The 13,534-nt window shown below is 36.3% G+C and overlaps 1 protein-coding gene across 7 annotated transcripts in view; it reads left to right on the forward strand.

Moving 5' to 3' along the window:
* LOC131427031 (uncharacterized) overlaps positions 1-13,534 on the forward strand; it is a 231,662-nt gene that overhangs the window by 77,146 nt on the left and 140,982 nt on the right. The gene's annotated exons all lie outside the window — the stretch shown is intronic.

Below are 13,534 nucleotides of genomic sequence, written 5' to 3' on the forward strand. Positions count from 1 at the left end.
TCGTCATGTAAAATGGAAGTAACTACACCAATTGTGCAACTTATAAACAAATTTCCAAATTGTATTGGACACAAAATATGTCGAAATGATTATTAATCTCTTGTGGAAAAGAAATTAACAAAATTATGCTCTCCTGAAGATAAAAATTGATACGCCGAATCATAACATTACTGTGAAAAAAAGTTTCTGTTAAGTCTGCATAGTTTTGGCTGCCTCATAAAATTGTAGGTCAGTGTGAGCAGTTTTCTTCATTTTTAGAAAAATAATTATATGAAATCCAAAACATACAAAAACGTTATGAAATATTTGAAATAAAAACAAAACTTACAAAGATTACAATATTATCATAAATGTTGCGGAAATACAACATTATATACGCAATGAAAACAAAACTCAATCAGAACAATTGTGTTTGGTTTTCATATTGCTGAAATAATGAGCAGATCTGACATCACTTTTGAACGAAAAGTTAAGTTCATTGAAGTTACTCTCATGATACTGTTTGTGCAACTTGTTTGCACAACTCCAACACATGGGTTTGCCTAAATAATACCTACAGTGCGTATCACAAGTGTCGGGCCCATTAAGAATCTTTATACTGTATTGTTACTTAATTCAACTAGTTTGTTTAAAATCAAAACAAAACGTATAATATTGCTCAACATCAATTCGACTAGATTGCACCTGGAAAATACTGCCTGATTTACACGGTAGCGATCATTTACCAATCATCATCTCAATTAGCAGTAGCAATTGCATTGCTACTTCCGCTAGTATTCCATATGATTTGACAAAAAATATCGACTGGATTAAATACCAAAGTAGTATCTCTAGTATTTTGAATTCAATGGAAGAGCTCCCTCCACTTGAAGAATATGACTTCCTCATTTGTTCGATTCTGGAGGCAGCAGAACAATCCCAAACTAAACGCTTTCCTGGGCCAACGACTAACAGAAGGCCTCCCAACCCCTGGTGGGACAAAGAGTGCTCAGAGGCTAAACTCGCAAAACAAAATGCTTGCAAGACGTTTCTAAAACGGGGAGGAGGAACTCCTCAGAATTTTGAAAAACTTATGGTTTTAGAAACCAAGTACAAGAGCATACTTCGAACCAAAAAATGTAGCTATTGGAGACATTTTGTCGAAGGTTTGTCAAGAGATACCTCAATGAGCACTCTTTGGAACACGGCCAGACGAATGAGGAATCGTAACGTGGGCAATGAGAGTGATGAATACTCGAACCGATGGATATTTGACTTTGCTAGGAAAGTTTGCCCAGATTCTGTTCCTACGCAGAGCATTATACGGGAATCTCCTCCAAATAATGGTTTTATTAATAACCCATTTTCAATGATGGAATTTTCTATAGCACTCTTGTCTTGTAACAATAACGCTCCTGGGTTGGACAGAATTAAATTCAACTTGGTGAAGAATCTGCCCAACCTCGCAAAAAGACGTTTGTTGGAATTGTTCAACAAGTTTCTTGAGCAAAATATTGTTCCACCTGACTGGAGACAAGTGAAAGTTATCGCCTTTCAAAAACCGGGGAAACCAGCTTCCAATCACAACTCATATAGACCCATTGCGATGTTGTCCTGCATCAGAAAATTGTTCGAAAAAATTATTCTACGACGTCTCGACACTTGGGTCGAGACGAACGGTTTGTTGTCAGATACTCAGTTTGGCTTCCGTAGAAATAAAGGGACGAATGATTGCCTTGCATTACTTTCGTCTGACATCCAAATTGCCTTCGCTCAAAAGCAACAAATGGCATCTGTATTTTTAGACATTAAAGGAGCATTTGATTCAGTTTCCATTGATGTTCTTTCAGACAAGCTTCACCAAAATGGACTCCCAGCGGTTATAAATAATTATTTGCACAACCTTTTGTCAGAGAAACACATGCATTTTTCACATGGCGATTTGGCAACACTCAGAAATAGTTACATGGGTCTCCCGCAAGGCTCATGCCTCAGTCCGCTCCTCTATAATTTTTACGTAAATGACATTGACAGCTGTCTAGTAACCCCATGTACACTAAGACAATTGGCAGATGATGGCGTGGTTTCAGTTACTGGACCCAAAGCTATTGATCTGCATAAACCATTGCAAGATACCTTAGATAACTTGTCCGATTGGGCTGTTCATCTTGGTATCGAATTCTCTGCGGAGAAAACAGAGTTAGTCGTCTTTTCAAGAAAGCATGATCCCGCGCAGCTTCAGCTCCATATGATGGGAAGAATGATCCAACAGGTTTTAACTTTTAAATACCTCGGGGTGTGGTTCGATTCCAAATGCACGTGGGGAGGACACATTAGGTTTCTGATAACAAAATGCCAACAAAGAGTAAATTTTCTTCGAACAATAACAGGATCTTGGTGGGGTGCTCATCCGGAAGATCTAATAAAATTGTATCAGACAACGATACTTTCAGTGATGGAATATGGATGCGTTTGCTTTCGTTCCGCTGCAAACTCTCATATTATCAAACTGGAGCGAATTCAGTATCGTTGTTTGCGAATTGCTTTAGGCTGCATGCATTCGACACATACAATGAGTCTTGAAGTTCTGGCGGGAGTTCTTCCATTAAAAGATCGATTTTGGGAGCTTTCATCACGCCTGCTAATAAGATGTGAGGTGCTGAATCCCATGGTAATTAATAATTTCGAACGACTAGTCGAGCTTCGATCTCAAACAAAATTCATGACAGTATATTCTAACCATATGTCACAGGAAATCAACCCTTCAAGATATATTCTTATCCGTGTCAGCCTCCTAAATGTCCCTGACTCAACTTTATTTTTCGATACATCCATGCAGCGCGAAGTGCGTGGAATCCCGGATCATCTACGTTCGACGGAAATCCCAAAAATATTTTCAAGTAAGTTCAGGCATATTGACTCTGAGAAAATGTTTTACACGGACGGATCGCGAATTGAAGAAGCGACAGGGTTTGGTATGTTCAACAATAATGTTTCGGCCTCATTTAGGCTTCAAGAACCTGCATCTGTTTATATAGCAGAGCTAGCAGCAGTTCAATATAGTTTGAGTGTAATCGTCACATTAATTCCAAACCATTATTTCCTCTTCACAGATAGTCTGAGTGCAATTGAAGCCATTCGCTCAAACATGACTGGCAAGACTGAACCGTTTTTCCTGGGCAAAATAAAACAGTGCCTGAACGACATATTGAACAATAATTATCTAATCACTATAGTCTGGGTCCCGGCTCATTGCTCCATTCCTGGCAATGAAAGAGCCGATATTTTAGCCAAACGTGGTGCTATTGAGGGTGAAATTTATGAGAGACCAATTGCTTTCAACGAATTCTATAGCTCGTCTCGCCAAAGAACACTTGCCAGCTGGCAAGCTTCTTGGGATAAAAATGATCTGGGTCGGTGGATGCACTCAATTATTCCGAAAATATCGACAAAGGCATGGTTCAGGGGACTGGATGTGAGTAGAGATTTCATTCGTGTGATGTCCAGACTCATGTCCAATCACTACACGTTAGATGCACATCTCCTTCGAATTGGGCTCTCCGAGACTAATCATTGTGCTTGTGGCGAAGGTTATCGAGATATTGATCATGTCGTTTGGACATGCGTGGAGTATCGTGATGTCAGATCTCAACTAATAAATTCTTTGCGTACCCAAGGTAGACTATCCAATATCCCAGTTCGAGACATTCTTGCTTGTCGTGACCTTCCATACATGAAACTTATTTATCATTTCATAAAGAAAACTGGAGTTTCAATTTAATAAAGGCCCCTTTCAAGACTTAGTTCTGATCCCAGCTGCGTCCATGAGTTCAACCAATAGCTAAATTAGAATAAAAATAATGTAATGATACAAACAAACTCGAAACAGTTTATGAAATTATTAACAAAATGTCTGAAAATAACAGCTTATTTTATAATTTATAGAAGTTAATCGTTTGGTTCAAATAATATTTCCGAGTAGATTTCATAATTAATAACGAGTTACCTAAGATGATATTTAAGTAATAAGAGAATATGTTTTAATAAATGCAAAACGTTGTGACTATGTTAGAATTAAATTAGGATAAGAATATTATGTAAAAGTGATGCTACGGCGAAGAAAAACTTATGTAAACTGCCTTAAGAAATAAACGTATTTATGAAAAAAAAAAAAAACGTATAATATTTCGCTCTCTGAAATATTCACATGTTAATGTATACCTCTATTTAAATAATATAAATCATTACGTTGCGTGAACCATTTTCTATTCACCTCACTGTTACCATCGATGCCATATTAGAAAAAATTGAAGAAAAATTCGTTTCCAGATTTTTCAGGTTCAATAAAACATTAGTTCAATCAAAACCGTCTGGAAATTTTAAGTATGCTTGAATATACGTATTTTAAACACCATTGCGATGTTTCTCTTCAAAAATAATAGATTGTTATTTTCACAGAAGTTGGTGCACAATCATCAAAACACGTTAATTCAAAGGCGCTTGAAAATTTCATGCGTACGAATACATGTTTCACCATAAAAAAGCAGTTCATTGTCGATTTTTCATTTACAAAAACACAAAAGATCAATTCTACAATATGTAGCATTATCATTTTTCATGTGCAGGTTATTTTACAAGATCCATGTTTGTGTTAAGAACAGTTGTATTGAAAATCAAATGTGAAACTTGTTCATTAGAACTAAGGTTTGTTATGTTTTTGTAAACGTCATCCATTTCTTGTTTAATGAGTTTTCACGAGTTTCACAATTGTTTTTTCGCTGATTTTATGACTGCCTCTGTGATGGGATCGACGCATGAGTTTTGTATCAGTTGCACAATAATTGTGAATAAATGTTTGTAATAACGGAAGAATTTAAAGATATGTTGCACAACACAGAAAATTGCGCTTTTCCCATAACACAATAGTTACAAGAATAGTAATATAAACTTACTTGATAAATTGCATAATCAGTAGAAAAATACAGAACAGCAACTTAACATGCTACTTGGGGCAGTACCGATATTGATTGATGTGATTTAAAATTCACTGATCAACTGATCATGAAAAGATTCTCCGACAGTGATCTCGGTTTTGGTCTTTATTTTCTCATCCCTGTATGCTACACTAAGGAAATATTGTTCTTTACCTAAAACAATAATATATCTGTGTACCCCTAGGAGGAATAAAATAGATGATTTAAATGTTTCATCAATTCCAACCAAATACTTTTGTTAATTTATATAATTGATATTAATAAAATAATTCCGATGATTTTGTAGTTTTAGGGATATTTTTTAATCTAATGACAGCATGTAATAAATCGATTTTTCCCTCATTTTTGTATGGTTTGTCATACATATTGAGATGAATTTTATTTATTTTGAATTCGTGACATGTGACATAGGGGGGGTTGGGGGTCTTTGCTTCTGTGACAATTTGTGACAAAGGGGGGATGGGGAGTCAAAAATCGTCAAAAAAAAGCGTGACGTCTATTATGGACAGCCCCTTAAGTCAATGCGATGACTTTAAGGAGCTGGAGCTTTAAGGTTTTCACAAAAATAAAATAAATTGTGGAGCTGCAATGCGAAAAGATACCGTTACCCTACTAATCATTTGCAGCAGATCTTTTCCAAAGAACCTCCTCTCAAAAATGCAAGTAAGGTTTTTGCTGTAGTTGATTGAAACAGCGAAAACTCGTACCCTCTGAGTACTATTTTTACAGCCAGAATGCTCAAATGTTATCAAATTGATAGTATAACTGTCACTTTTTATCACAATTTTCTTCGTTAGTTCCGGGAAAAAAACAATTTTTCCCATCGCGCTATTATCGACCGTACGGCAGATAATAAATTCTGCAGTGAATATGCTACGATTCCCATTCACCCTCTGGCGGATGTAATAAATCACCTCCAACGGCAGAGGAGGATCCTTTCGTCCTTGCAGATTTGAAGCTGTAAGTAACTTTTTCGTGCAATGAAAAATGGGTCTTCCTTCCTGTTTTCTTTTTGTTAAATTATAATTCTAGATTATTTTCCACCTCTTCGACACTGTTTTTTTACTGAGAGAAGCTTCCCCCCCGGTGGGGAGTGTCGCATCCTGCGGTGGACAGAGCCTGGAAAATCGAGAAATAAATAGCTTATTGTGATTCAAAATATTCAAATATAAAAATGATGGTTTATCTTTCGCGGCAGTTCGGGTACGCAAATACCCCCGAAGCGAAAGCGCGTGGTCGTTGGGTATTGGGCCGAAGATGAAAAGAAAACAGTCGTTTATCTTGTCCACTGTGGAGCTTGGAAAGTAAACTTTAACAGTAATTAATATTTGTGGCAACGATGCTGTGCTACTCGCAGAAGTAAGCTTGGGACGCGAAACAAAAGCGATTTATTTGCTATTGAGAAAGTGGGTTCTCCAAGTGCCATTTTAAAAGCTTATGAAATTGATGCTAGGAAAAATTGAACTGAGATTGATACACAGTAGTACATTGATTTTGCTGATAACAGAAAAAACTTAAAACTCAATGCTGGAAAGATAACTAAACAAACCCTCCAGCCATCGTATGGCGGCAACTGTGCAAACATCAATCAGTCGCCTTTCGGATTACTTTTTGTCCTAAATTCTGTCGGTACTCTTCGTACTATTGTACGCTGTGCTGTGATAGGTAACATGAAGGCGCACTTGTTTCACTTTCCCGCTGGGGAGCTACGAACATGATTTCACCATTAATCTTAACTTGATGCAATCCCAGCCGCACTTTTCATACGCCGAACAGCAACCGATGGTCTCCTGTGTCCACTTCTGCCTACCACAGCATCTCTTTCGCTTCAAATCACTTCGAGGAGGTTTTATTGCCCGGCAAAAGTTGCGATGAATTATCGTTACGTGATCGCCCGTTCAACCAAACTATGTATGTTAGGCTGAATGGGTTCTGCTTTTGTTTAGCGCACCCGAGGTGAGGAATGGAACAACAATATAACAATGGGAACAAATCGGTACTATTAAAGGTACATCTTGTTTGATTCGCGCGGAATGGACGATAAAATCGGCAACAACCAACAGCGCCATTATCACCCATGCTTTCTTCAATCAGCACGCTTTCATCGCGCGTGGCATCCGCCAAACAGTTCCGGATAGCTCAATTATTCGTCATCGACTTGATGATGATGATGAAGATGAAGATGATGGTGGCGTGGTGATTTCGCTTTGTTTCGCCGGACTTATCCACCTCAATCTGGCTTGTTATGATTCATTTGACTGGCACTCACCGCCTCAGGGAGGGGTCGATGGCGCGCTCGGTATTTTCCTTGTTTCGGGTGCTTTTATTGCATTAAAACACCAATCTTTCCACAACGGTGTGCTGCTGATCGTGCTGTCTGGTGGGAAGATTGCAATCGAAAAGAAAGTCAACGAGGGACGCTGTAATAATGTCCCAAAAGCGTACAGTACAGTGAACTACCCGTCGGTCGGTTCTGTATGTACGGTTTGCAACACCCAGCTGGACGTGGGTGGACGATTCAGGGTAGAGTCATTGAACAGTTTCTCTGTGCACTCGGTTTGAATTACTGCTTCAGGGGAGTATCACAAATTTGACACACTTTTACCACCCTCTTACAAAGGGACTAATAAATGGAGCCGTGGAGATTAGATCATGCGCAGCACTTGAGAATAGTGGCGCTTGATTTAGTTTGATTCGAGATTTAATCGTGCTCGTTCCCTTTGTACTGAATTATGGTGAACACACATGTATTTGCATATTTAAGATTCAACGATATAAGCTTGAGCAAATGTGTAACTAGGACGTATAATATTGGCCCTCATTCTGTGAATCGAATGAACAATGAAGGCTGTCCGGACTCAATTTACATAACTGTCAAATGGCTGTAACTTTTTACCGAATTTACAAATTAAATTTTGGGTGCAACTGAATCAATGTGTAATGTTTACATTGTGTGAGTGTCAGTAATAGTTTTGCAACAGTTGAAAACATGGAGTCGGAAAAACAGCAGTGGCGTAAAATTAATTGGCGCACGTACCAGTGCCGTAGTTGTAAATTTTCCTTTATGATGAAATTCATCACTGTAAAAACCGACTTTTAAAGCGTGACCTGGGGGGGGGGGCGGGTTTTCATATACCATTCGCCTCAGTTCGTCGAGTATGCAAAATGTCTGTATGTGTGTATGTATGTACGTAACATTTTTGTGCACACAATTTTCTCAGATATGACTGAACCGATTTTGAAAAACTTGGATCTAAATGTAAGGTCTTGCAGTCCAGTACAAAATTTCTAAATATGATTTGAATTCAAATGAACAGTATTATAGATTCATGCAATACTCATGAAATTAATTCGGACTTCTGGTTCCAGAATTACAGGGTGATATAAATTTTATACCGTCGCTCAAAACGTAAAAAAGTGGTCGAAACTATTTCAATCGGTAGTCATTTTCAGTGAAAAACCAAAAAACCGATTTCAGCTTCCAATTCTAGAAGCATCGAAAATAGTAATCATATACTTCAAATTGGAAGGCTATACAATCACTGTGAAAACCGACTTTGCAACCGAGGCCCGGAGGGCGAATGTCATATATCATTCGACTCAGCTCGATGAATTGAGAAAATGTCTGTGTGTGTGCATGTGTGACAAAAATTGTCACTCACTTTTCTTGGAGATGGCTGAACTGAATTTCACTAACTCAGATTCAAATGAAAGGTCTTATGGTCCCATATAAAGTTCTCGATTTTCACTTGGATTCAACTTCCGGTGCACAAAAAATGTGAACATAATGTCACTCACTTTTCTTGGAGATAGTTGAACCGATTTTCACAAACTTAGAATCATCTGAAAGGTCTCAAGATGCCATAAGAATATCCCAATTATCATTCGGATCAAACTCCTGGTTCCAGAGATAGGGTGCTTAGTGTAAAAATGTCAATTTCAAGAATTTTTTAAGCTACCTCTTTATATTGGCTAGTGCATTTCTCTAGTTTGCAGACCGTGAGAGTCTGTAACCAAACAAACCAGTCCGACCATCCTCGTTACCGATTCCAGAAGCTCCGGGAATAGTGGAACTGTTTTATTTTGTAGGTTGTACTAGTTGATGCAAAAACAAACTTCTTTGTTTTCTTCCAAGAAGCAAAAAAATTATGTCGTAGAATAGCACATTATTATATGTGAGAATATGTCCATAGCAATTCATTTCTAAAGAAAAACGTGATTAATCCACCTAGCAGTGAGATGATACCTTTTTTTTTATCAATCCGCATGTGTTTTTTGCATTGATATTCTTGGGTGTTTTAGTTTTCATGACATTATTTTAATTATCGTCGTTTTAAACGGTAAATTGAGATTTTAATCACTTATTACCCTGTGATGTCGAAACTGCAAATCGTATCGAATTTCAATCTTAACGTGTGACAATCGATTGAACATTCCATGAGATGTCGAAGTAAGTTCCACTTCAGAGTTTTTCGTCATTATTTATGGTACTTCCAGAGCCGGTATTCAGGAACTAGCATAACCCAAAATGATTCTAATGGCCATAATTTAATACGCCAAACAATTTACATCTTCTATATCGGTATGAATTTTAGAAACTCATCATCTGTAACTCCAGAATCGAATAAAATTCACCAATTTTGCATGGGACCTTCAGTCCTTTAATTTAAATTTTTGTTTTTGAAGTCTGATTTGGCCTTTTTAAGAAAATGATTGAGCTTTCAAAAACGATTCGATACTGAAACCGGAATTCTAAAATCGATGTTGCCGAAATCAGTTTAATTCACCTGAGGAGTGTGTAGACATCTTTGAGAAATTGTAATGCGAATTAAAATTTGGGGGTACATTCCGAATCCAAGAACGAATACCGCTTAAACTGAAATAAATTTATTTGGTAATCGACTATTCAAATCTGCACACCCGATAAACCTGATTAATTTATGTGAAATGGACATTTTTATACTAACCACCCTGTAACTCCTAAACCTGAAGTCGGATCTGACTAGAAAGTAAGATGTTTTATAGGATTTTAAGACCTCTCATTTGAATCATAGATGATTCGTAGATTTCATTTGAATCTTAGATCGGTTCAGCCATCTACGAGAAAAATGAATAGAATTATTTTAATTCCGTTTCACATATCATCCTGTGGTTCCGCAATCAGAAGCGGATCCAAACGTAATTCAGGAACCTTGTTTGGGAGTATACTACTTTTCATGTGAATCTGAGTTTATAGAAAATGGTTTAGCCATCTCCGAGAAAATTAAGTGAAATTATTTGTCACACATGCATTTGATGATCTCGACGAACTGAGTTGTATGGTATATGGAAGTTATGTTCTTCCAGCATTGATTACTGTAAGTAGTTTAAATCAATATAATTATGGAATTGCTTTCAACTCGAAAATTCTGCCATCATCTGGTTTACATATGCCATATTCGAACGATTATGTTGCCAAAAACGAACCGTGCTAAAATCGGTCCGAGGCAAAGTATCATGCTGTACACAGTGTTTTATGTTGCTCCCAAGCATTTCTTTGCCAGACAGCGCTCAAAACTTCTACTGCTGGTATAGGGGAAAAAGTCGCTTACACGAAAATTTCGATATCTCCGTTAAAAATGGACGGATTTTAACAATCTATGGCTTGTTGGATAGGTATTACCGTGCGAAATCTAAGTCTGAAAATATATTCTGTTTTCAAGGTGAATGGTGACAGATACTGTCAAAAAACTGAAAATTTTGACATAAAACTTCGCATAACTCAAAAAGTAAACATCCGATCTCAAAACCATTCAATATCGTTCTGGGTGACGGGGAGACCTTTCATTTGATCAAAATCGGTCCAGCCATATCTGAGATCTCGACCTCTTAGTTGACAACACACATACAGACACACACACACGGACATTTACTCAGTTCGTCGAGCTGAATCTGTCTGTTGAAACAGAAAGGCCAAATTCCACCAAAGGAATGTAATGCCAAGACTTTGCTTTTTCTCAGAGATGGCTGAACCGATTTTCACAAACAAAGATTCAAATGAAAGGTCTCATAGTCCCATAGCCTGCTATTGAATTTCATTTCGATCCGACTTCCAGTTCCGGAGATATAGGGTTTTCACAAACTAAGATTCAAATAAATGGTATTATGGTCCCATAGTTTGCTATTGAATTTCATTTGAATGTGACTTCCGGTTCCGGAGTTATATGGTAATATGTGAAAATTTGAGAAAAAGTTTACACTCAATTATCTGTGGAACAACTCAACCGATTTTCGCAAACTAAGATTCAAATGAAAGGTCTTACAATATCCTGAAAATTTGTACAACATTTTATCTGGATCCGACTAAAACGTTATAAGTGGAAAATTGCCAATTTTATTAGTATTTTTCCACGAACGATGGTTTAAAACAGGTACAAATCCCATGAAACTGTCTGATACATTCTTCTAGTTTGCAGAGCTTGTTAGTTTGTGGGCATGAAAACTTAATTCGGCACTACTGGTCCCCTCTTTTCCGGTTCCGATAGCACCGAAAGTGGAGAAGAAAAATTCCTTAAACTAAATTCACTTCGATTTCTCTGCGATGCTTGAACCGATTTTCTCAAATCCTGATTTGAATTATAGTTCATACTGTCTTTAAAGCTACTGTGAAATTTCATCCGGATCGGACTTCCGGCTCCGCAGTTACAACACCGAAAGAAGAAAAATACACAAAACGAACAAGGTGTGCTTTGTTCTATTTCGTACACGTTGTGTAGTGATGTTAATAATAATAATAATAATAATAATAATAATAATAATAATAATAATAATAGTAATAATAATAATAATAATAATAATAATAATAATAATAATAATAATAATAATAATAATAATAATAATAATAATAATAATAATAATAATAATAATAATAATAATAATAATAATAATAATAATAATAATAATAATAATAATAATAATAATAATAATAATAATAATAATAATAATAATAATAATAATAATAATAATAATGTTAATAATAATAATAATAATAATAATAAGAAGAATAATCCTACTACATGTTTTATGCTGCTGATTCATGCTGTTTAGCTTGACTTACATATGCAGAAGTAACAGAAACGCAGGTTCGTTTCATTTGTTATATCTTTTTTTGTTTTGTTTAATCGAAATAGAGCATGAGATAGTTAGTATAGGTTTAACAACGTTCAAAACTGTTCCAATTTGTAGGTCATATTTGCTGGTAGCAAACGAACCAACTTCGGCTATTTCGTTTATCTGAATCCGGTTTCGGAAGAATTGGAAATAGTGATTAAAAACTGCAAAAAGGATCTCGGATTTCACAAACTTATAGGTTCAAAAGAAAAGTCTTACAGTTTCAGATTAGGTCCGAGCAAATTTTCCTATATCTATATAGCTAAAAGATGAATGAAAATGTATTTATTTTACTATAAAGTATAAAAATACGTAATCGAATACCAGACGCAAACTTCTAATCTCCTAATGCCTATGTTCGTTAATTGATAATATCGAAAGTACAAGAATTAGCAGAAATGTGAGTCGCGATATGTACGTCGGATATATTTCAAGACTTAGGACATATTTCTGGACATAAAGTGGAAATTTGTCCTACTTTACTGTGCTACCAAAAAAAGTATCATAAATCCACAGAAAATATTCGTTATTTTTATTAAAATTGTCAAATTTTTAGTGATATGTTTCGTGCAAGAACTCGTTCAATTCAAGCGACGAAATTTTAAGTGAACATTTTGGGATCGAATTTCGAATTGAATGGTTCTAGAACTAATGCAACTAATAACGCAGAACTCAGGTAAGATTGAGAAACGATGATTAAAAATTAGAACCACTGAATGTTTGTTATTCAGAGTCAGCTCTGAAATAGTAGATTGAAGACCGTCTAAAAAATTCGACAAAATTTGATTGAATATGATTAATTTAGAACATAAAGTAAATATATATTTTTTTCGTGATTTCATTAGAAAGGATGTTGCTAGGTGTGACGAAATGGTGGCAGCAAGGTCCAAACACGTTTGAGAACCACTGGAGTAATCACTAGAAAAGCCAAGTATAGCCTTTTCTCTGTTCCTGATTTATTAGGGAAGATTTGTAATGTTTGAACAAACTTCATGATTAAACTTTCGTCTGTCTGTTTGAAAAGTAATGTGTGGGTAGTAATAAACTTGTGATTTTTCATAAGGCCATGCTCTGCTAGTTCTGACTTGGAAAGATATGGTATTCGACAGCAACAAGTTTTTTATATCAACAACGTGCATCCAAGCTTAAGACTGAAGCCGGAGTTGATAAGACACGTGTTCCCTCGCTTTACTACTTTGCAGTAAAAGGCATAATTAAATAGTGTATTTTAACCCCCTGAGCAAGCACGGTGAAATCCGTAACTTACAGGTATTTTTTTTGGGAATTGGAATCAAACCATGCAAAACTGCGTGCTAAGAAACTATTGATTGAATACTGCTTTTTAATACAACTATCTATTGCATATGCAAAGTACGAGTTCATCTTAGTTCAACGAGATGCCTATGATTTTC

Source organism: Malaya genurostris, chromosome 2 (assembly GCF_030247185.1).
Source record: "Malaya genurostris strain Urasoe2022 chromosome 2, Malgen_1.1, whole genome shotgun sequence".
In the NCBI taxonomy this organism is placed as follows: Eukaryota; Metazoa; Arthropoda; class Insecta; order Diptera; family Culicidae; genus Malaya; species Malaya genurostris.